Genomic DNA, 24,609 nt, shown 5'->3' with positions numbered 1-24,609 from the left:
TTGTTGACACCTCCACGGTTGTAATGAACAGTGACACAAATGTAAAAGATCTCGTCACCCAGTCGTCGAACAGGCTTTCCCTTCACGGCCCCCCACCTTTTCTCAGCATATGTTGATGCCTTAGAAACGCCTTTCGACTTCGACATCACAGACATAACAGACTTAGATCTGCTTGAACTGCATCTACCTTCTGACGCCGCTTCATTAACCAACGAATCTGATATGGGAAGAAACTTAGCGACGAACAACGCAGACTGAAGAAATGAAACGTATAGCCATGATATTGGCAACGGAAAAACCACAACAACAAATGCAATCGAACTTAATTCATTAGCCAACCACTCTACGCCGATTCTAAAAAAGAACAGGCATGTGATGGGTGAATCGATATGTGACCACAGACACAAAGAAATTACCTGTGAAAGATCTCGTGACAGAGAAACGTTTGAATACAATTGTTATTCACAAGTAGCATTCAGCAAATGGTGCCCGAGAAACAAACTGTCTCCCTCTGACAAGCAACCATGAAAATGGTAATCGAAATGCTCAAACTGTACAATTAAGCAGGACATCTGGCGATGACAGTGCTGCCCTCATAAATAAATCGTGTGTTAAATCCACTTCAACTTTAACAAGCGCATTAACGTATAATGCAGCGGCTCGCGAATCACGGCTGGCGGAACGGTTGAAAGCTGACTACCTCCAGATATAAAAGCATTTGGAAGCAAGCTATATACAGAAATACGCGACAACGCCGCAGGCCAAAGATCACCTATTGATCAATAATGTTTCACAGGCGAAAGACAACACAGAACAAAATGTGTCATGTGGCAAAGCAATAAATCAGAAGTTGGCTATAGTCAATTCACGAACCCAAACTAGTAAACAATGCACAGACACAGAAGCAAAAAGGAGCTTGGCAAACGCAAATGCTCATCAAAAAGAGATGAATGCAACAAAGTCAACAGAAATTCCCAAACACCATCAATAACAAATCCCACTGACAGAGCTACAAAACAAAATCTGTCAATTGCGGCTAGTGTCCAAATACACAACAATGTATTGGCAGCAGGCTCAATTGCACTCTTACCCTTTATGAAACTCTACGAGACTTTAAACGACACCATGCAAGACCAAAGTTCACTCTTAGTCTCAATGAACAACAAATTGCAGACTCTAGAAAAAATTATGGAAAATCTTTCACTAAGACTTGACTACGAAACAGAGTCCTCACGAAACTGGCAATCCCGCGTAAATGTGATAATAAAACGCGAGGCAAGCGAAAGATCAGATCTAATTGATGCTGTAATTGAATGCACGAAGTGGATGCGCCATAATGTCGCGTCGCGGCAATCTTGCAATCCCTACATGTGCAACAGCTTAAGTGAACCAGTCATAGCGAGTACGCCTGCTTGTGTGATTCCTCTATCTACAGAGACTACGCCATGTCTGAATATGCAAAAGGCATCGTTGCCATGTGTTATTACAGAAAATGAGAAAACAACTGCAAACAAGGAAACTTGGAGATCACCAGTGATGCAAACAATTGCTGAACAAAATCAAAAAGTACAACAAGAGAAAAACGAAACAAGAGTAGCAGCTCTTCAAAATGGAAAAGAGCATGCAGCTCCAAAAATTACTATTCCCTTGGACCAGGAAAGCGGACCAGTGGCTCCGACAGTCAGTGAAAAGATAATCACATCAAACAAAGCTTCGTTTGGCATATTCACTGGCTCTGCTGTTTCCATAGAGAAGCCAAACGCTTTCTCATACATAAAAAAAAGGAGTCAAAGGAATGCCCAAACAAGAAAAAAAGGAACCTCAGGCCAAAAGAGCTCGCCCAAATAACTCAAAAATGTTCATACGAAACTTGACTATTCCATCAAGACTGGGGCTATTTGAGCTAAATTTGAAGAATTCAGAAAACCTCAAAAAATTGGAGAATGAAAAAATGCACGGAAATGCACCTATACTCTTCAAAATCAAACAAAAGACCCCATGTCGAAATTGAAGAGTCTGCATCCTCTGAGGAAGATAAATCGATCGACCTATGCAACCTATCTACATAGTCCATCGACGACGATGTTGAAGAAGATCCCGACTTTGAGATTGTGGCAAAAACAAATGAACGCAATAGAATACAACATTCAAAAGTGTCCGATGGTCAAACCAGACCTCCAATTGGAATAAATAAAGACGTTGAAATATCCAATGTGGAGAGAGTATTGAAGAAAACAAGGACTCGCGTACCAGATGCGCAAGCCAAAGAACAGACAAAATCAAAAACAGGGTGTGTCCATTCAAGCTTAAAGACTTCATTGAAATTAAATCCAAGACAAACCAAAGGACAACAGCTACAAGAACAACGAGTGGTCCCAAACGCTTAAAAAAAATAGAGACCAACTCAAAAATGAAGTATGGAAAATTCAAATAGAAAATGTTTTAGAAGAAAGGAACGAAGCAAACTTAAATAGAAACAACATAATGAAGCTCTTACGCAGCATCCCAGCTCTGTGAACCATCCGATCTGATGATATTACGATCGGTGAATACACAACGGAAAATCGCTCCGACTGGGTGATACTGCACATGAGATCCAAATTCAGTGCTAAGTCCATAATCAAAGCAAGAGACAATCTGCTATTTTTTGGATTTGTAACAAAACCACAAACTGAGAAAGAAGAAGCGGACGCCGAGAATGAAGAAGAAGAACAGAGCATAAATGGCTCGCATGAACAATGTAGAATTGACTTATGGAACAGGTTTAACACATCTCCGAAATTGACCAATGCGCACAAGCAAAAGAAATCCAACTTAAATTTTGTCAGTAAAGGTGGAAATTCGCTGAGCAACAACTAGCAAAAACAGATAGGAGAAACCAGTACACATCTATTGACATCTTGGAACACTCGAGGCTTTGAGCATCTTTTCCAAGATGCAGCTTGGACGAACGGAACTCACTTTATAATATGTCTACAGGAGACATGGCTGCGGTCAATGCCCAGTCGAGACGGATATGCAATTTACCAAAATCTGGCAGGTAAAAATCTGTTTGGGAGACCATATTCGGGACTAATCACAATGGTCAAACTTAGTAACAAATGGAAAGTTCTAAGTTCAAGCAATCCTAATTTATTTATCCAAACTACGATTCTCAAGGAAAATAGTCCGCCCGCAGTACAGACTAAACAGATCATAGTCATAAACTTATACTGGAATCCAGCGATGATATCACAAAATGACTTTATATCGGCAGTAACGAAAGAAATTGATAGCTCTCTAACATCCTTTCGAGACCCTTCTTTCTTAATCTGTGGTGATCTAAACTACTCCTGGTTCAATGAAGCTAATCAACCGAGGCCATTTAATGATCACGAACAATCAGATATCCATCAACATCGAGGTCAACAATGGACAAGAGAGATGATGATAAGAGATTGCATCATGCTAAACGGCTGCACTGAAGGCGATATCCCCGTGGCAAAAACATGGCACAGGGGACCATCAAAAAAGACTCTTGACTATATTTGGGCATCCAGAAATCTGCTAAGCCAAATCAACACACTAATTATCATACCTACTGAAAAAAGCTATCATGATCAGCTGACGCTCTTCTGGCGGATGCCAGTTGAAGAGAGGTCTATTCGACACACCGCAGCGGTGGGAATAAACACTGGAAACAACAGATTACGAATAAATGGTTCACAAATTGCAGATTTAACTTTGATGATGAAGTATGTTGACAAAATAGAATCCGGAGTAAATTATGAACCATTGCTACACAAGTTTAAAATCAAGTCAAATGTTGATAAAAATCGATCTATTGGCCGTAAAACATTCTTATAGTGCCAAACTTGACGAAGCTAAAAAAAAGCTAAAACAAGATCTCTGAAAAATAAGAAAAACACAAGCGCCGGGAAAAGAAAACATGAGAAATAAACGCCGTCAGAAATATCGAAATTGGCTAAAATCCTTCAATGCAATACAAGATCAAGACCAGGCTGAACAAATGTTAAAATTGATTATATCCAAAGATACTCGACACATCTGGAAAATAATCAACACAGGTCAGCTTAGGCAGTCATTTGTGATGTCTAACGGAGTAAACGCTGAAAAGTGGGTGAGACATTTCTCTACGGTCTTTAAATCTGACCGTTCATTGACCTCTCCATGTCAGTTACCAAAAACATCAACTTGGGCGGTAACAGAATCACAAGAAGATATAGAGAAAGCCATCCAAAAATTAAAAAATTCTCGAGCGCCAGGGCCTGATGGCATTTCAAACGTAACACCAAAACAAAACAGAAAGGGCCCAATGTATTAAGATCTTATTTGAAAAAATTGCATCTGCAAAAACCATCCCGGAAACTTGGAAGAGAGCAGTGATTGTGCCAGTGTCCAAGAAGGGCGATCGTAATGATCCGGTGAACTATCACCCTATCGCCCTTCTTGACACAACCGGAAAAGTGTTTGCGACATTCCTTCAAATCAAATTGGCAAAATGGGCCGAAGAAGCCAATGTGATCGATGAGCGACAGACAGGCTTTACCAAAGGTGTAGGGGTGGAGCTAAACCTAACATTGCTCAACATAGCAAAACTAGAAGCTTTAAAGTCCAATAAACAACTGTTTGCAGGATTTATTGATCTTAAACAGGCCTTTGATGGCATCAATAGAGGAATCTTGTGGAGAAAATTGAAGGCATGGCGATGTCCAGAACATTTATTACAACCAGTAATGGCTCTATACTCAAACACCACAATCAGAGTATGCCTAAATAAACAGGGACTACCAACTGATGAAATTCAAACCAAAAGTGGAGTCAAACAGGGTTGCCCGTTGGCAGCTCTTTTATTCAAACTGTACACCTCAGACTTACCAAAGGCACTAAAACAACCTAGGACTTTTCCGCCAAAAATCAACGGCAAATGCATCAGCTGGATAATTTATGCAGATGATATTGTGCTCCTAGACCAGACACAAATAGGTCTTCAGAGACTTCTCTCTGCACTTCAGATCTTTCTAACAGAAAACGATCTCGAAATAAACGTAGAAAAATCAAAAATTGTATCGTTCGGTCATAAATCCCAAGCTCGTCAAAACAAATTCCAGTGGAAGGTAAATGGAAAAATGATTGAACAAACCAACTCAATTCGTTATTTAGGTATTCTGTTTAATACCTCAATCGAAGAAAGATGTTGGAAACAAAATTTAAGAACACGGATGCAGATGTTTGCAGTCCAAGGAGCAAAGCTACATGCTATGTTTGGCAAGTTCACACTGTCTCCAGTTCTAATTTTCTATCTACAAAAGGTAGTCCCAACACTCACATTTGGGAGTGAAGCCGGATGGAACATAAGTGCATAATTTTGGGATCAAATGGAAGCATTATTCTGGATAAAAGTCCTGGAATTACCATCAAATGTGTCAGTGATTGCCATCCGACATGAATTGTGCATAGAAGCACTATACAATACAGTGGTGTGGAAATCCATAGCAATGCTAAGGAAAATGCATCTGAGACCATCAGCTAAACTGTATGAGATTTTGTTCAAGAGAGACAACCATCCTTCAATGAATTTGCTGGAAATATGGGAATCTAAATTAACAAAAATATTAGATGAAGCTGACATATCCTTAGAGCAGGTCCTGCAGATGCCCCAAATTGCAAAAATGCGGATGCGTCGATGGTATTGGATCATCAATGAAGAAAAACGTACACAAATGAAGACAGCCTGTGACTTCGGACTATCGACTCACAAAGTTGGCGTTCTTCCAAAATATCTTTCTAAATTTCCCTCACGGTACCAGAGAGATCAATTCATCAGACTTTGACTAAATTTATACAAATCCAAAGAGACACTCACATGGAAAAGAGATACAAAAACAACAGATAACATATGTCGATACTGTAACAAAGCCATTGAATCGACAAAACACTTGATAATCAGATGGCCAGAAATTTCTGTGGTGAGATCACTGCATATTGGGAAATATGCACCAAAAAATGACAACATGGAAGACTGGTGGAGTTATTTGAGCTCTGGAACAAACCAACAACTGAAGTGTGGAGTAATAAACTTCATGGACACCATTCTGCCCTCGAAGTAATCATGAAAACAACTTTTGTTTAAGAGACTAAACAATTGGTCAAGCGGCTACTTCGTGAAAGAAGCGTTGAAAGAACATGTGTTTATGATGAGATGAGGAATGTTGACAAAAAGTTTTCTTTTTTTTCTTCTGTAAAACGAAGTCAAATCAAAATAAAAAATAAAATTACATCATTGAGTGAGTCAACAGACCCACCCCATGGGTGTCCCCTTTGGTGGTGGTACCCAACCCCAACAGATGCCTACGTCTCTGCGTGGATATGCAGATTCTCAACACCGCAATCCATAGAGAGAAAGAGACCCTCGACCGCTGGTAAGGTTCAACCAGGCTACCTGGTTCTCCAAATTAGATCTGAACCAAGGCTCCCACCAGCTGGTCATTGACCCCACCTCAAGACCCATAACTACCTTCACAACACATGATGGATTGTTCCGCTACAAGCGCCTCAATTTCGGGACATCATCAGCGGCCGAGATATTTCAGGAAACAATCCGCTGATTGATGGCACCCGTCACAAATGCCTTCAACTATAGCGATGACATTTTAGTATTTGGCATCACCCAGGACCAACACAATGAAGCTCTAAGGTAGGTGTGCGACATCCTACTCAAAGCTGGCCTTACCCTCAATGGACCAAAATGCACCGTCAATAAACGCAGCATGTGCTTCTTCGGACACATATTCTCTGACCAAGGAATCAGAGCAGACCCCAAAAAAATCAGTGCCATCATGAATCTGGAGGCTCCGAAAGACGTTACAGAAGTGCGTTCCTTTCTAGGAATGGCGGGATAGTGCACCCGTTACCTGATACACTATGCAACACTCACAAACCCACTCAGGCAGCTCCTCAAGAAAGACCTACCTTTCCAATGGGACGAACATTGTCAAAAGGCATTCGGTACCATCAAGCGAGAACTGGCCAACAACCGCCAAATGGCATACTTTAACCCTAGCTGGACACCGAGATCACCGTTGATGCCAGTCCCGTTGGGCTAGGTGCTATACTCACCCAAGCGGACCCAAACAAAACTGACGGGTGGGTAGTGGCTTACGCCAGCAGAGCGCTCTCTGACATTGAGCAAGCATACTCCCAGGCTTAATGTGAGAGCCTAGCTGTGGTCTGGGCATCCAAAAAATTCAACCACTTCGTCATTGGACGGACATTCGTCCTCATCACTGACCATCAGGCGCTCCTTTCCCTCTTCAGGAACCCCAAGATGCCCCCACGGATAGAACGGCGGGGTATTTCGATTACAAGAATACGACTACACCATTGTTCACAAACCCGGGGAGGCCAACCCAGCGGACTATTTATCACGGCACCCCGAAAGCGCACCGGAAAACATCATGGAACATGAGGCTGAAGACTACATTGCTTATCTATCTCTCAATGCCCTACCCCTCCCATCACAAAGGACCTCTTCGCTGAGAGGAGTAGGACCGATTCCACCATCCAAGTGGCAATTCAGCTCACAAATAAAAACAGGTGGCACCACCTGACGACAGAATTCTTTGCGAGCGGGGAGGCGTACAAAAGAGACTTGCAGAGAATGGCAAAGATACAAAGAAAACTCGCCGCAACAGAAAAAGCGACGCTACCACGAGGGAATCAACTAGCGGCCCCCAAGAGCCTCAGGAAAGCCCTGGTCATTATCGCTCATGAAGGCCATAGGGGAGTCACCAATATAAAGAAAATACTGTGAAACCAAGTGTGGTTCTCGTATATGGACATAATAGTCGAGGACACGCTAAAGCACTGTACACCATGTCAAGTGACAGCGGCAAACAGACCCCCCTGCCTGGTCCAAACAGTACCATTTCCAGAAAGACCCTGGCAAAGGGTGGCAATGGACTTCTACAGGCCTCTAGAAGAAGGAGGTCATATTGTAACCATCGATGAATACTCTTACTTCCCCTGATAAAGCATGTCCAATCCACAGCGTTCCATCACGTAGTGGCAGTAATAGATGAACTGTTCACCGAATGGGGAGTCCCCATCATGATAAAAATAGACAATGGTACGCTGTTCCAGGGCCAAGACTTTTGGAAGTTTGCAGCACACCTCAGGATTTCATCATCAAAGGATTACGCCACTGTGGCCACAGGCCAACGGCATGGTGGAGCGGTTCAGAAAGCAGTGGCAGACATGATGTCAATGCCCCAAGCCATCTCTCAAATGTTGAGGAGCTATTGGAACACACCACATGAGACAACCGGACAGACACCCACAGAACTCATGATACCATACAAACCAAGGACTCGGCTGCCACAACTTGAGGACTACACCTCGACAGAAGACCCTGAGATTAGGGAGCAAGAGGACAAGAAAAGAAGGAAGGGCAAGGAGTGGACAAATCGGAAGAGAAAGGTGGAAGAACACCAACTCCTGGTGGGTGAGGTAGTGCTTGTCAGGCAGAAGTAACAAAGGAAAACAGACGCAAGGTACGGCCTGAGTCGCTCTTGTTCACTGATGTCAAAGGACCAATGATCACGGCTCTGGGAGAAGACGGAGAGATAACGAGAAATGCTTCCTTCTTCCGCAAGCTGTTCAAGAGGACTCCGACAAGGACACACATATGATTGAAGAGGAAGAAGAATAATCCAGGATGGAACAGACCGAGGATCCCTCACTGAGAGCTTCGGAAGGGAGACCCACAAATCACACGGCTGTCTACAGCGAATTATACACAAACCCCTCCCCCCGCCTCATCGAACAGATGTAGGGCACGAACTTCCTTGATAAGCAAAGGGGGGGGTGTTTTTCCGGATGAAAAGGTTGCAGCCTCTTTAAGAGGGAGGGACTCTAGAAGGAGATAGGAGCTGGGGGGAAGGGGAGGGAGGAGGAAGGGGACCGTTCGATAGAGTAAGAGTAATAAAGAGGCAAGACGTGAGAATATGGTGTCCCGTGTCGTTATTCAAAGCATGTGTGACTGAAGTATAACAGCCCCCTTTATTGAGCTACGGCACAGTGCGTGGACAACAGAATTCATGGCCCGCAGGGTGAGTAAGCCAAATGAATGAAGTGTGCACCCCTCTTCCCCAGGGACGTTTTTATGGGAGGGCAAAAGGGGCACTTGCCCTGGGCCCCCACCTTGGAGGGGGGCCCCACAAGGCTGCCTGATCTGAAGAAGTAATATTCCATTGTTCACCAGTCTTAAATAGCACATGGGGTGCTGCTTAGGCTCTAAACCCATTGTTGTTCTCTTTTGACAAATACATTCTGCCTTGATCAATTCATCATGTATTGCTTTCTGTGTTCACTGTGGTATAAATAGTTTGTGTGCTCCTTACTGCACAACTCTGTAGCATTCTTTCCTTCCTGTGGGAATTATGTTGATCATGTGCAATAGGCAACAGTGAAATGCATATTGATAAATTGAGTGCCACAATGGTTCAGAAGTTAGCTCAGTGTGTGAAGCACCCATTGCAGAGATACATGTTCATATGCAAAATTAGAATATCGCATTCCAGCAATATATATATGAGCAATATACCTGCACCAGATAGGGGTTGCTATAAAAACTAATATATCATCCGTTTGGGGAAGGTCTAGAAATTGGTTTGTTCAGATGGGGTGTTGTGAAACCTAGGCAATCGCCTCCAACAATGGCATAAACTGTTAGTCCAAGAGGTGAATAAGTATCCAAATTCAAGACTATGGAACAAACGCGTTCATGCTTGTATCCTGGATTTGCCAGCAGACGATAGTGATCCTGATCAAATCATCTGATATATTTTACATTACTGTACTGTCTTCTGTGAGGTTTGCCTTCTTGCATGCTGCTGGTATCGTTTAGCCCATTACTTGATCTTTCTTCTTATGTAGGCCCTTTGGGTGGAAGGGTTGGTAGACAGAAGAGAGAGGACCAGATGTTGCAGGCCTAAGGCAAGCATATTTTAAGGTCTGCTTGTTTGACACAAAACACTGTTTGCTTTTTGGTAAAAGTCAAAAGGTTTGAAGACACTTTATAAATGAAAATGTCACAAGCCATTGTTTTGAAAGTATTTAAAGCTTTAAAATTCAAAAGACAACCCCAGATTAAATTTGTTAAATCATCTCAATCGGTATGCTGGTACTTATATACTTTCCTTGATGATGGAGATAATGAAGCTAGAACCATTCCCATTTTGCATAGCACCCTTCTATAATATTTTGTTTAAAAATGATCATGTTTGGTAATGTGATTTGTGCATTTTCCAAGTCCGTTTTTTATAAAATGAGATTGTTTTTGCTCATGGTAAGAACTGGAAAAGAAAGTGTACAAATGCAGAAATTACAGAGTTGGCACACATCCCAGCCTCACCCCTTCACTCCTTAACCAATGTGTGATCCTGGGCATCTCATTTAATCTTGTATTGCCAGTCCCTAAACCTTTCAAAATTGTCAGCTCTTCAGAGTGATTTCCTTCTCATGGTATGATCTTCATAAAAGATGAATTCATGGTTTCACTGGCTATAGGGATGCTTCGACTTTAATAGTGAGCATATTTATATCGTACACCAGAGGCTTTTGTTCCTTTGCTATCCAATGGCAACACAATTTGAAAACCATATCCCACTTCTAATCTCAGTCTGTCTGGATAAAGACACCTTCCTGGCAGCTTCTAATCTGCATCCACTATCCATGCTACGGTATGTGTAGCGTTCTCCTTCCTTCCAATTGGTGGTCTCTATCCATGCATGAGCCCTTTTGCATTCTGTGAGGCAGCTAATGGGAGTTCTCTGTCTATTATGGGTTACATGTACCTTTTACATACGGTCCTGCAATAATACTACAGGCTGCATACCTTCCTGGATGTTACTGATAACAATTATCCTGTATATACTAGAACAGTAACCCCTTTGTAGACTGCTAATGTTGGTCTTCAAATGCTACTTGTTTATCATTCTGAATGAAGAGGTTAAGGGGACTTAAAGGTAGTAAACATGCTTATTATGCTGCAACACAGCATACCAACCTATAGGTTGTGAGCGCGAATGGGTATGGGGGCGCGACCAGTATTCTTGATCCCTTCATTCCTTTGGTTTGGTGGAGCCAGTAATCAGCACTCTCAGGCCACTAGTCCGGATGAAGCATCAGCCATGGACCCTTTTCAGTTACTTGAAGTGACTAATGGTGTTGAAAAGAGTAAACTGCAGCGCTGCCCAGGAAACGGCCAACGCAGGAACCTGCAATTTGTTAGTAACGGTCTGACTCATCATGAAAACAAAATAGGTTTCATGAGACCTGCAAAGAAGTTGGAAGGGCTGGAGCAGCCTCCATAGCAGAAGGGAGGGCAGTGAATGACGACAGGGGGCAATAAACAGGGCTGGGCAGGGTGACAGTACCAGGCTAGAGAAGGGGCAGCCCTGCCCCTTCAGCAAAAAGCCTCAATATTTCAATCGGGATGGATTGGGACACTCCCAACACTCTTTTCCAAAAGCGGGCTTCATAGCCGTATAGCAGGGTCGCACAGAGTAGTTGCTTGTACAGTATCAGTATGCCCCTCAATGAGGAGCCCCCATATTGCTTACCAAAATTGTCAATGAGAGAGGTGAGCGCTATGGCCTTGATTTCTTTCACATTCGTTAGTTCTAGGTATGGTTTGTAGCATTAACCTCAACCCCCAGATATTGATAGCTGGTTACAAACTCCAGCGGGCCCTCAGCCGTCACTATTAATGGGCACACTAAGAGCTTTCTGGGAAAATGCATTATTTCTGTTTTCCCCATGTTGATAACCAGTGCCTTTTCCGGTGCATATTTCCAGAGTTCTGCAATACTCTTGGTCATAACAAAGTGCCTATGGTCATATATAACGAGATCACCTGCATATGCCATGCTATTTACCACCTTACCCGCTATTCCTGGATGGAGATTTGGCACCTCTCTCAATCAAGACGGGAGGTCAGCAATCTAGAGATTAAATAGCAGCGGGGCAAGTACCCAACCTTGTTTAACTCCATAGTTGACCCCTACCATTTGGCTTAATGCCCCCTGCTATCAGGTTTGACACGTACCTGGGTATTCCAGTGAAGTTGTTGGATCATACATAGTAGGTCACTAGGACACCCATAGATTTTCAATGTTCCCACTGCTTCTCTTGTCTTGCACAGTAAGGGTCCTTGGGACTGTAGTGGTGCGGTTTTCCTCACCGTATTCGCATCTTCCTGAGCTTGCTAGTCATTCTCCAAACCCCTATGGAGACTTCTTGATTGATCATAACAACTTCTTCATTTGCACTATTTTTAATGTTGCTGCCACTGCTTGCCCTCTTATTTGCAGTCTGCTTAAGCTTACAGCGTTCTTTCCGTGACAACAGTTGTTCAGCATCCAATTCGTCACTAGCTTCCAGCACTTGCACCATGGTGTCTGTCTGAACACCTTCTGATGGGGTTTTCCTTTTACCCAACTCAATGTTTACCACACGGTTCTTTTTGACAGTTTCTTGCAGCTTTCTGATATCTTCCTCGTTTTTCTTTAAATCGTCGTGTGATCGACCACATGCTTTTAGTATCATTTTAATGCAAACTGTATAGTGGTCAAATAAGGCGTAATGTCAGCCTGATCCACTCTTTCTTCAATGCTGCTCGTACTATGATCACTTTCAATGAATAGATCTGGAGACGCGGATAGCCTCTGGCTAGCGAGAGGATGTAACAGCGATCCACCCTGTTGGCACGACCCTCTGCCACTTCTGCCAGCCCCACAATCAACAGCATCCGGACTTGTGTATAGGCGCGTTATAAATCATATCACATCATATCATAAATCTTGTGTAGTCACACACCAGTTGGACTTCAGTAATTCTTACCTAACACCACCAAAAGCCATCTGTTTGTGGAGTGTGCTGAGCTTTAAGGTTTATGGTAGTTAAGTGGAAGCTCAGCGCATACGGCGAGCACATGTAAAAAACATGGACCGCAAATGGTGGCATGTCCAAACCCACACACTCAAACTAAAAACTGTCTACAAACATTAAGCAAGTCACAGAAAGGAAAGAGAAAGTACAGGAAATGCAATCGCAAATGACAACGATCAATCGAAGCTTCAAGAGTCAATGGTCCTTCTCTTAAAAAGACTTGAGGATCTCAGCTCAGAAGGCCAGATGGCAACCAAGGAAAGTAAAGGAGCTGTCAAGAAACCAGGTTTTTATGACGTTCAACCAATCACAATCAGAGCACAAAGAAACCCACAGACAATTAAGACTCATAATGAAAACCACAGCTGGCTTCAAGGCCACGCCTCTTTGTTATGGAAATCCTGCACCAATCAGAGCTCATGAAAATAATAATAACTACATGCTTAAATGAAGGGATTACTGTGACTGCCTTGCCCCCGTTTTTGTTTTTATATAGTGAGCGATGCTCTGGTGGTGGGAGGGTGGATCTGCCGGTCATTGGCTGGGGCAAATTCAGCCACTTCCGGTTTGGCGTTTGCTGCCCAGTGCTAGAAGCAGAGACCTTCCTGCGTGGTTTCTCCACCAAAGAAACGCAAAGGGCGTCCTTGTTCTTTCTTCTTGGTTCAAGGCGTGCTTTCCCCAATGGGAATGAAACATTTGCTGCCGGTTCTGGCCCACTGTCTAGTTGCTCAAGATGGGCCCTGTAACAGCTCTCACAACTCGTCAAGTCTTGTACTGGCCCAGTTTTCATATCCTTTGATGCCGGTGAAGCTTTCAGCTAAAACTGAAACCTCAGTGAGTTTGCCAGACCACATCCTCCCTCACCTGCACAACTACCACTTTGACATCACCCGCAGAGACTCGCTGGAGTATTCCGGGTCCAGATGTTCACTATCTCACCAGCCACTCCCAGGAGCTGGTGTGGCAGAGACTTCTGGTCTCCCTGGAGGGGTTCCGCGAGAGCTGCTTCTCTGCTGGCTGCAGCGCTATAAGGAACATCATCGCTTCGCTGACCTCAGACATGGCATAATGAGGGGCTTTGGGGCCCAAAATTCCCACTCCCCCAGGAAAGGGGAGCAGCATCTTTTCTGGGTGTGTACTCATAGAGAGAGCAAAAAAGTGGCCATGTTATTCCTGCAGATCAGCCACTACCTTGTCAACCACTCCATAGTGGCACCAGGTATACACATCAGGTGAACGACCGTGCCAGCCACAGAAGCAAAGACGGGCACAGCTAGCCAACCGGCGGAAAGATATGTATTGCAGAAACATTCCCATCTATCACTGTAGCCCCTGCTCCCAGGCAATAGGCACAATATATGCTGCCCCGGCCGAAACATGTCACTGTAACACGCCTGGACCTCTTCCTCGCTTTTCACAGTGACCACTGCGGGTTAAGCACATCTGGGAATGCTTGTGCTGTTGTGCAGAGGTGTCGCGGGTTAGTAGTTTGGGCCAGAGTACTTCTGTTGGGGTGCGGTTGAACCCTGGCTCCCAACTATCTCAGTTCCATGCGGGTCTCTTCGAGCCAGTCCTGTTTTTTCGCACTGCATGCTGGGACTTGTAGCCCCACCCTAACAATGGCAAAAATGAAACTACACGTTTCAGCGTGCAATTGGAAGCAAAAACCGGGACTAACTCAGAGAGACCCGCCTGGAACTGGGAAAGCTATACAAGATCGGCCCTCTGCTGCTAAGGCACCGCGCAGATAAACAGCAATGGGAAATGCTGCTGGGTTGGAGGCATTACCAGAAGTTTGGTGTAATCCTCCCATATTTAGGTCACTGAAACAACAGCAAATTATGAAATGCACAACAACAACACGCGGCATGCTGCCGTGCTGTTGACAGAATGATGTCATTTCCTTCCTATCATAGTCAGGATCCAATCTTATTTGATTAGGAAAAGCTCTTGGCAGTGCAGAGCTTGATCGCACTATGAAGCCAGACCTAAACCCGCTGATTACACGCTGTAGATCTGCCCACTTGGGTAAATAGCGTGGGGTGGTTTCCAGGCACGCCTGTGTGTGTAAAGCCTTGGAATAATACACTTCATCTCGCCTGACCAGCCTCTGCTGCTAGGTCTGGAAAAGATCTGGGGCTATGCTAATGTTGGGACTGTCGAGACTAGGGGCTAGCTAGCCTTTTGGTTGTAGCCCCTGAGCTTCTAACCAAAAGACCGGGGGCTATAGCCGCCCAGCAACGCCTCTGCACGCTGCATTTCTCTTGACACAGTTGTGTTTGTTTGTTTCTTGTCCTCTTGCTGTCATTTATTCGGTCTCCATCTTTTGTTGTTGTGGGGGCGCTGCGACCCAAAGGTATCCAAGCGACCTATGTGTGCAGCTCTCAAGATCCAAGACCAAGCCACATCTGGCGCACCTTGCCCCATAGCATATAACACAGTACACACTAGGGGCCTCCCCGGCTGCTTGCAGGTGTCCCCGCTTCCTGGCGGCAGGACTCTCTTGGTTTTGGCCCCTATAGCGGGTTCTGGAATGCGCTGCTGCTCAGTTGGGAGGACTCTTTGCCTGCCCACTTTGGGGAATGGCCAGCAGTGCTGGAAATGAGCCAGTCCTACCCGGTCCTCAGTACCTGCACCTCTTATTTTTGAGCATTTGAGCACCTGCACTTCTCAATGCCTGAAAAGGAGTACCAGTACTCAGGTAACTGTGGTGAGCTGATAATGAAAGCATTTCATTTCACTTTTTCCCGATGCAGCCTTAGCTGGGTAAAGCCGCGCCCTCTCTGGCCTTCTCTCTCCACCACCTGCAGTGCAAAACAAAAGGGTAGACGTGCAACACTGAGCTCTCAGCACACGAGGCGTGTAACACAGTTCTGCTAAGTGGGCTTCACCTGTGTGTTACGCATGGTTTCTCTTGAGAGTTTTCATATGGAGCACGCCTTGATTCGGAAAGCCTGGGCAATTACTTTTTTTAATTAATTTATTAATTTTTTTATTCAGCTTGTTACAAACTTTTTAAAAAAAAGAGGACCAGCTACAATGACAAAACATAAGACTAAAACACAAGAAACACTTGATGGAAGATTTCAGATTTTCTCCTTTTAACTGGCATCATGCTCTCCTTCCATTCTTTTCTGTGAGTAGAGTCAAGTTCGATTGGGAGTTACAATTACTTTTTTTAAAAACTTGTTTCTTTGTTATTAGCAGTGTCTTTTTGAATATGTAAATGTTTAAGTAATTGAAGTTGTGATGGAGCTTTTGGACTGAAAACCGGCTGATAGTTCCAGTTACCTACCAAATGAGTTATTATTAGGCCATGAAAGGAAGCAATAATAAAAATCCCCTTTCAAAGCTTAGCTCACAGCTGTGACGTCTGCTAGTTTGACACACAAATAAGAAAGTCTCGTTCATAGGGTTACATTTTCTGATCTGAATGCATAACAACATGCTGGAAGTTTGTGTGAAAGAATCCCAAATACACTGCTTAACCAAATTGTGTGATCGTTGGCAACTAATTTAATATCACTGTGCATCACCTGCAAAAATTGAGAGTTCTCAAAACCTGCTGTCTTTTATACATAACAATTTTGGTGTCAAACAGGTCAAAATCAGTCTGTAATTAATGTGCGTCTTTGAGAGATCCTTGCATTAGGCCAGATGCCCCAGGGGGGCACGACCACATTCCAGGAGGCGCGCGAGAGCCCAACATGACATTTTTAAAAGAATATATATTTTTTTTTTACATGGAGGAAATGGGCTGGGGCGGCTCACATGGACAGACTGGAGAATAAAACTATCTCGGGCACAAATGAAAAAGTGGCCCACAGATGCAAATGCCAATTCATTCCTTTACTGACAGACTGTTTGAATAGTACTCAAGGGGGTGTTTTTTGCTAAAATGTAAGCAAATTATGATATTTAAAGAATATTTATTCAGCAACAATGGTCAAAACTACTAGTTGCATAGTGAAGTAACTGATCAAACTGATCCACATTGGCCAAAAAGGTGGCCTATTTTGACCCCGAAAACTGGTCCACACTGGCATTTAGCATTTTTGGTTCCGACATTGCCCTATTGCCCTATAGTCCAGTCCGACCCTGGCAGCTCATCCATAATGAGCGAGGCGGCGTCAACCCAGTGGCCCCCTCATCCATTATGAAGGAGCCAGCCCAGAGAAACACTGAGCACTCCCTCAGCTGCTTTTTCCAGCCGAGGGAGTGTTCCTGGGCTGGCTGAACTGTCAAAGGGAAACAGTGTTTCCCTTTGACAGTTCAGTTCCCCAGCCTCACATGCTCACTGAGCCATGCAAGGCTGGGGTGCTTTGCTTTGCCAGCCTTGCATAGCTCATTGGAAATGCTGGCTAGGGAACTGCATGTCTGTATGTGTGAGACGGAGCTCCTGCGTCTTCTCGCACGTATGGACAGAGCTGCCTGGAGTGGGGCATTTCAGCACCCACGCGTTATAACACCCATGCACATGCCCGCACATGCCACTGCGCATGTGCAGGCCCATACGCACACATGTGCAGGAACCAGGAAGCTTGCGCTTCCCAATTCATGTTTATAGATGCATGTATGCTTGTATGATGAATTAGTGTATGGTGATGGGTGCTCATGTGAATGATGGAGTGATTGCTGTGTGTCTGTGTGTGTATGTTTGTGTTGGTCTGTGGAGCAGATTTTGGCTAGTGGGGGGGTTGTACAACAAAGGCATCATAAAAATCCCTTTGTTGCACAATCCCCCTACCCGCTTGGCAACATCAGCTCTCCTTCTGGGGCGCTGTGGAGCCCAGGTTCTAGGGGTGGCATATTTTTACTAGACATCTATCAAAGATGTCCACAAAAAAATATGCCTGCCTCCAGGTCCCTCAGTGCCAATTCCAAACTGTTTGGCTTTTTACCCATTTTTTTTTAAAGTATGCACCAAAATGCAAAATTTTAACACATTATTTAAAAATAATTTCCCGGTGGGTGAACCCCTGAACTCCTCTTCATTGGTTCCGGCTGCCTCACTGCGATCGGTAGCTATGGCATATCTGGGGGAAATATGTATGCCCCTCCACTTAAAAAATTCACCAGCCACCACTGACCCCTGGGACCAGAGACGTTTTTATGGGAGGGCAAAAGGGGCACTTGCCCAGGGCCCCCACCTTGGAAGGTGGCCCCACAAGGCTGCCTGAGCTAAAGAAGTAAGATTCCATTTTTCACCAGAGTTAAATAGCACATGTCAGGATATTTTATGGCATGTTGCTGAGGTTCTAAGCCCATTGCCTGTCTGTTTTGAAAAGTACGTTCTGCCTTGATCAATTCATCATGTAATGCCTTCTGTGTTCACTGTGGTATACATAGTTTGTGTGCTCCTAAGGGCACAACTCTGTGGCATTCTTTCCTTCCTGTGGGAATTATGTTTACCATGTGCAACATCTAAAGTTGAAATGCATATTGATAAATTGAATGCTACAATCGTTTAGAAGTTAGCTCAGTGTGTCAAGCACTCATTGCAGAGATATGTGTTGCTATGCAAGATTCGAATAGCACATTTTCAGCAAGGCTGGCTGAGCCTTTCCAATGTTTATAGTTTATAAACCTACCTTCACATGTACTTGGTTTTATAGCACAACATGTGCTATTATCAGCAATGTACCGGCACAGATAGGGGTTGCTATAAAAACGAACATCATCATCTGAAAGGTGAAGGTATAGAAATTGGTTTGTTCAGACGGGGGGGGGTTGTAAAACCTAGACAATCACCTCCAACGATGGCATAAACTGTTAGTGCAAGAGGGGAATAAGTATCCAAATTCAAGACTGCGGGACAAAAGCTTTCATGCTTGTACCTGGCTTTGTCCGCAGACGATACAGTGATCCTGGTCAAATCATATAATATATTTTACATTACTGTGATGTCTTATGTGAGGTTTGCCGTCTTTCATGCAGTGGCATTGTTTAGCCCATTACTGGATCTTTCTTCTTATGCATGACCTTTGACTGGAAGGGGCAGTAGACAGAAGAGAGTAGACCAGACGTTGCAGGCCTCGGGCAAGCATATTTTAAGGTCTGCTCATTTGACACAAAAAAAGGTTTTTATGCACGTTTATAAAAGTTTTAAAATACGAAAGAAAAATCCTGATTAAATGTGTTCAATCGCATCGATTGGTATGCTGGTACTTATATACTTCCCATGATGATGGAGAGAATGAAGCTAGAATCATTCCCATTTTGCGTAAGATCTTTCTATAATATTTTGTTTTTAAATGTTTATAGGTCATATTTAGTCATGTGATTTGTGTACTTTCCAAGTCTGTTTTATAAAATGAGATTGTTTTAGTACATGATAAGAACTGGAAAAGAAAGTGGTCAAATGCAGAAATCCACTACTTAATCAATGTGGGCTCCTGGGTATCTCATTTAATCTTAACCTAATCTCTCAAAATTGCCAGTCTAAAAACCTTTCAAAATTGTCAGCCCTTCAGAGTGATTGCCTTCTCAGGGTATGATCTTCATAAAAGCCTCACCAATAGGTTCACTGGCAATAGTGTTGCAACCACTTTAATAGTGAGCATTGATATATTGCACACCACAGCGCTTGTTCATTTGATCCCTAATTGCAACACTATTTGAAAACCATATCCCACTTCTTATCTCAGTCTGTCTGGATACAGACACCTTTCTGGTAGCTTGTAATCTGCATCCACTATCGATCTTCCTTTTGCATTCTGTGAGGTAGCTAAAGTGAGTTCTCTGTCTATTCTGGGTTACATGTACCTTTTACATACAGTCCTAAATTAATACTATAGGCTTCATACCTTCCTGGATACTATTGATAAAAAGTATCCCGTATCTATACTAGAACAGAAGAAACCTCTTTGTAGACTGTTAATGTTGGCCTTCAAATGCTACTTGTTTATCATTCTGATTAGAGCAAGAATGAAGAGGGTAAGGGGACTTAAAGGGACTAAAATGCTTATTCTGAATGCTGCAAGGCAGCATATCAACCTGTAGGTTGTGGTCAGGTATTCTTGCTCACTTAATTCCTTTGGTTTGGTGGAGGGGGGGCCCAAAGATGTCCGTGCCCAGGGCCACAAAAGTGGTTAAGATGGCACTGCCTGGGACTGTGGTGGGAGCAGGGTGGGGGAGCCATGGCAAAGTGGTGGGAGCAGGATGGGGGAGAACAGGGTCTGTGGTGGGGTGGGGAGAGCCTAGGGACTGTGGTGGGAGCAGGATGGGGGGAGCCATGGCATAGTGGTAGAAGGATGGGGGGAGTGGTGGGAGCAGGATGGGGGGAGCACAGGGTCTGTGGTGGGGTGGGGTGAGCCCAGGGACTGGGTAGGAGTGGGATGAGGGAGCCCAGCGACTGGGATGGGAGCAGGTGGGGGACCCCAGGGACTATACTGGGAGTAGGGTGTGGTGACGGCGGGCAATAGTTCATAGTCATTTGGACATACTATCCATGTGGCATCTTTTGGGGGGGCGGCCTGCTCACATTTTGCTCAGGGGGGCCCAGTCCTTAAAAGTTTGAAGACCACTGCATTAGGCTGACAGAATTAGATGTTAATGTAAAGACATAACAGAAAACCATTAAACTGAGATTTTGGTTGGAAAATCTGAGCTCTTTCAGCAAAGCATACTCCCCCGGCCAGACTCCCCAGAGATTTAATGAGGGTGTGGGAACACAACTGAAGTGGGAGGGTGGGGAGTGAGACATATAGAAATGGACACAAATGGAGAATGAGACACACATTGAGCGAGACACATATGGAAAGTGAGGCAAAGGGTAAATTAGGAAAATGAAGTGTGAGACGGACACGCAGTGTGAGATTCATTGAAATGGGCCACTAAGCCTCGGTGGGGCTCCATCGTGAGAGCGATTTTACGACCCTCCCAGTCTGAGCCCCAGGCCACTTAAAGTCTACATTAGTGAGTGCCTGCACTTCTTTTTTCCATTTAAAGCACTGGTGGCAAGGAGGCTGTGAAGTTGGAATGATGCTCACACTGGCACCTAAAGGCTGTCCGGCGCGCTGTGCTACTGCAGCACTCTCTCCCAGTCCTCTCGGTCTCTCTCTCCCCCCCAACCTCCTGAGACGCCCTGGTGGGCTGAGCTTCTGACATGACTCTCTGTCAGTCCCCTGGGGATGCCCTGGTGGGCTGCGCTACTGACAGGTATATGTCCCAGTTCCTTGTGAATGCACCGACGTGCACCTCGCATGACTCTCTCCACGTGAATGCACTGGTGTGCTCTTCGCAGAACTCTCTCCCTGTCCGCTGGGGATGCCCTACTAGGCTGAGCTTCTGCCATGACTCTCTTGTCAGTCCCCTGGGGATGCCCTGGTGGGCTGAGCTTCTGGCATGACTCTCTCCCAGTCCCCTGGGGATACCCTGGTTGGCTGCGCTTCTGACATGACTCTCTTCCCCCCTAACCCCTGGGACGCCCTGGTGGGCTGAGCTTCTGACATGACTCTCTCCCAGTCCCCTGGGGATGCCCTGGTTGGCTGAGCTTCTGACATGACTCTCTCCCAGTCTCCTGGGGATGCCCTGGTTGGCTGAGCTTCTGACATGACTCTCTTCCAGTCTCCTGGGGATGCCCTGGTGGGCTGTGCTTCTGGCATGACTCTCTCCCAGTCCCCTGGGGATGCCCTGGTGGGCTGAGCTTCTGACATGACTCTCTTCCAGTCTCCTGGGGATGCCCTGGTGGGCTGTGCTTCTGGCATGACTCTCTCCCTGTCCGCTGGGGATGCCCTACTAGGCTGAGCTTCTGGCATGACTCTCTTGTCAGTCCCCTGGGGATGCCCTGGTGGGCTGAGCTTCTGACATGACTCTCTCCCAGTCCCCTGGGGATACCCTGGTTGGCTGCGCTTCTGACATGACTCTCTCCCCCCCTAACCCCCGGGACGCCCTGGTGGGCTGAGCTTCTGACATGACTCTCTCCCAGTCCCCTGGGGATGCCCTGGTTGGCTGAGCTTCTGACATGACTCTCTCCCAGTCTCCTGGGGATGCCCTGGTTGGCTGAGCTTCTGACATGACTCTCTTCCAGTCTCCTGGGGATGCCCTGGTGGGCTGTGCTTCTGGCATGACTCTCTCCCAGTCCCCTGGGGATGCCCTGGTGGGCTGAGCTTCTGGCATGACTCTCTCCCAGTCCCCTGGGGACGCCCTGGTGGGCTGAGCTTCTGACATGACTCGCTGTCAGTCTCCTTGGGATGCCCTGGTGGGCTGAGCTTCTGGCATGACTCTCTCCCAGTCCCCTGGGGATGCCCTGGTGGGCTGAGCTTCTGGCATGACTCTCTGTCAGTCTCCTGGGGATGCCCTGGTGGGCTGCGCTTCTGGCATGACTCTCTCCCTGTCCCCTGGAGATGCCCTGGTGGGCTGAGCTTCTGACATGACTCTCTGTCAGTCTCCTGGGGATGCCCTGGTGGGCTGCGCTTCTGGCATGACTCTCTCCCTGTCCCCTGGAGATGCCCTGGTGGGCTGAGCTTCTGGCATGACTCTCTCCCAGTCCCCTGGAGACGCCCCTGGTGGGCTGTACTTCTGGCATGACTCTCTCCCAGTCCCCTGGGACGCCCTGGTTGGCTGAGCTTCTGGCATGACTCTCTTGTCAGTGCCCTGGGGATGCCCTGGTGGGCTGAGCTTCTGGCATGACTCTCTCCCAGTCCCCTGGGACGCCCTGGTGGGCTGCGCTTCTGGCATGACTCTCTCCCAGTCCCCTGGGACGCCCTGGTGGGCTGCGCTACTGACATGACTCTCTGTCAGTCTCCTGGGGATGCCCTGGTGGGCTGAGCTACTGACATGACTCTCTGTCAGTCTCCTGGGGATGCCCTGGTGGGCTGAGCTACTGACAGGTATATGTCCCAGTTCCTTGTGAATGCACCGACGTGCACCTCGCATGACTCTCTCCACCTGAATGCACTGGTGTGCTCTTCGCAGAACTCTCTCCCTGTCCGCTGGGGATGCCCTACTAGGCTGCGCTTCTGACAGGACTCCCTCCCAGTGCCTGCAGCTGCCTGGACGTGCACCTCGAAGGTCTCTCTCTTCCAGTCTCCTGGGGACAGGGCTGGTTGAAAATATGCAGTGCACCTTAACTCGGACAAGGTTTACGTGCTTTGAGACCACTACGGTGGTGAGGTGGCGCAGTATATATAATCATTATAATAATAATCCTAATAATAAATATGTCAGGGCTTGTGGGGGTCCATTTCAACATGTTGCTTCTGGTGCCCGATTGCTTACACCCCAGGGGTGTGAGGCACCCATGGGGTGCACACATTATAATGAAGACACGCGGAATTCAGCAAGGGGGTGAATAGCTGCAGATAGTCATGGGAGTGGCCGCCAGGAGGTTCCTGAAACACTAAGGGCCTGATTCACAGAGCGTTTGTCAATGGGATTGCGCCATTATAAAAGGCTTCAGTGAATCAGGCCCTTAATGTCCAGTGAACATCTATGAATCACTCTGTCAGCACGGTCAATTTAGAAGTAAAAGGGCAACAAGGTGATAAGATCTCAGTTGGATACTGCGAGAGGCCGGAGAGAGGTGAGGGTCTGAGGGCACTAGCTATAAACTGCACATTTAATGTCCGAATTTAAGGGGTATATTTCTGTGTCATAAGACTCTACCAACATGGGAGTAACTGTTGTAACTATCAACTGAAATAATTGAAAGGCCCTGGCACCGTCCCTGCCTGGGGTGCTCTGGTGTGCTTCTCTTCGGACATGGCTCTCTGCCAGTCCCCTGGGGATGCCCTGGTGGGATGGGCTTCTGGCATGATTCTCTCCCAGTGCCCTGGGGATGCCATGGTGTGCTCGTGGCACGGTGGCAGGTGTCTCGCCCAGTCCCCTGTGAGTGCCGTGGTATGCTCCTGGCAGGTGTCTCGCCCAGCCCCTGTGAGTACCATGGGGTGCTCCTGGCAGTCAGTCCCCTGTGAGTACCCCGGTCTGCCTCGGGGCACCCTCGTGGTCCCCTTTAAAGGCCCCCGGGTCCTGCTGCTTGGATGACTCTCTACCGGGCCCTCCACACTCACCGGCTAACGCCTGCAATTCTGTTCTCCCAACAGGAATCTCTCCCAGAACGCCTTCGCTTCTCCCGTGAGTTTGTCATCCGGGCACAAAACTGACTCATCTACTCAGAGGAAGCACCTGCCCAGCAGGTGAGTGAGAAACTGCGGGGTGGAGCTGCTGGACTGGAGTCACAATGGGCAAGGCCGATTGCCACCTGTGGGTAAGTGAAAGAGCAGGACGAGGAAGGCGAGGAGGCTGGTCCCAGGAGGGAGACGGGGAAACGGCGAGGAGACTGTCACTGAGGAGAGGGGGCTGTCAGCTGCGGGGAGAGGGACGCGCCCCTCCAGCCCACAAAAATCCTAAAGGAGTCCGTGCGCAGGAAACACCACTGGCTTTTGAGTCCTTTGACGGAGTTGTTGGCAACGCAATGATATTAAACCGCACGGGAGGTCCACAGCCAGTGTTCAATTCTGTACAAGCTGAATGATTAATCCCGAGGCACAGAGCCGGAAAAGCAGCCGAGCAGGTTCTGCGACTGTTACTGAGATCCCCGAAGGTTCAACATTGCCTGTAAATCATGTGACCTTGAAATGTGCTTTAAAATGCACCGTTTTGACGCAACAACGAAAAACAGTTCTTGGTGAGAGAGCCCCCTTCCTTGGCTCACTC

General features: G+C 46.2%; 1 long non-coding RNA gene across 1 annotated transcript in view; it reads right to left on the bottom strand.

Moving 5' to 3' along the window:
* Positions 1 to 24,046, bottom strand: part of LOC138503290 (uncharacterized) — a 171,401-nt gene extending 147,355 nt beyond the window's left edge. The window contains exon 1 of the long non-coding RNA XR_011279600.1: positions 23,964 to 24,046. This is a non-coding gene — a long non-coding RNA (uncharacterized lncRNA). The remainder of the gene's footprint in view (positions 1 to 23,963) is intronic.
* Positions 24,047 to 24,609: the final 563 nt, after the last annotated feature.

Source organism: Ambystoma mexicanum, chromosome 11 (genome assembly GCF_040938575.1).
Source record: "Ambystoma mexicanum isolate Mex_15411 chromosome 11, UKY_AmexF1_1, whole genome shotgun sequence".
Classification (NCBI taxonomy): Eukaryota; Metazoa; Chordata; class Amphibia; order Caudata; family Ambystomatidae; genus Ambystoma; species Ambystoma mexicanum.
This window is presented reverse-complemented; position numbering and strand designations above follow the sequence as displayed.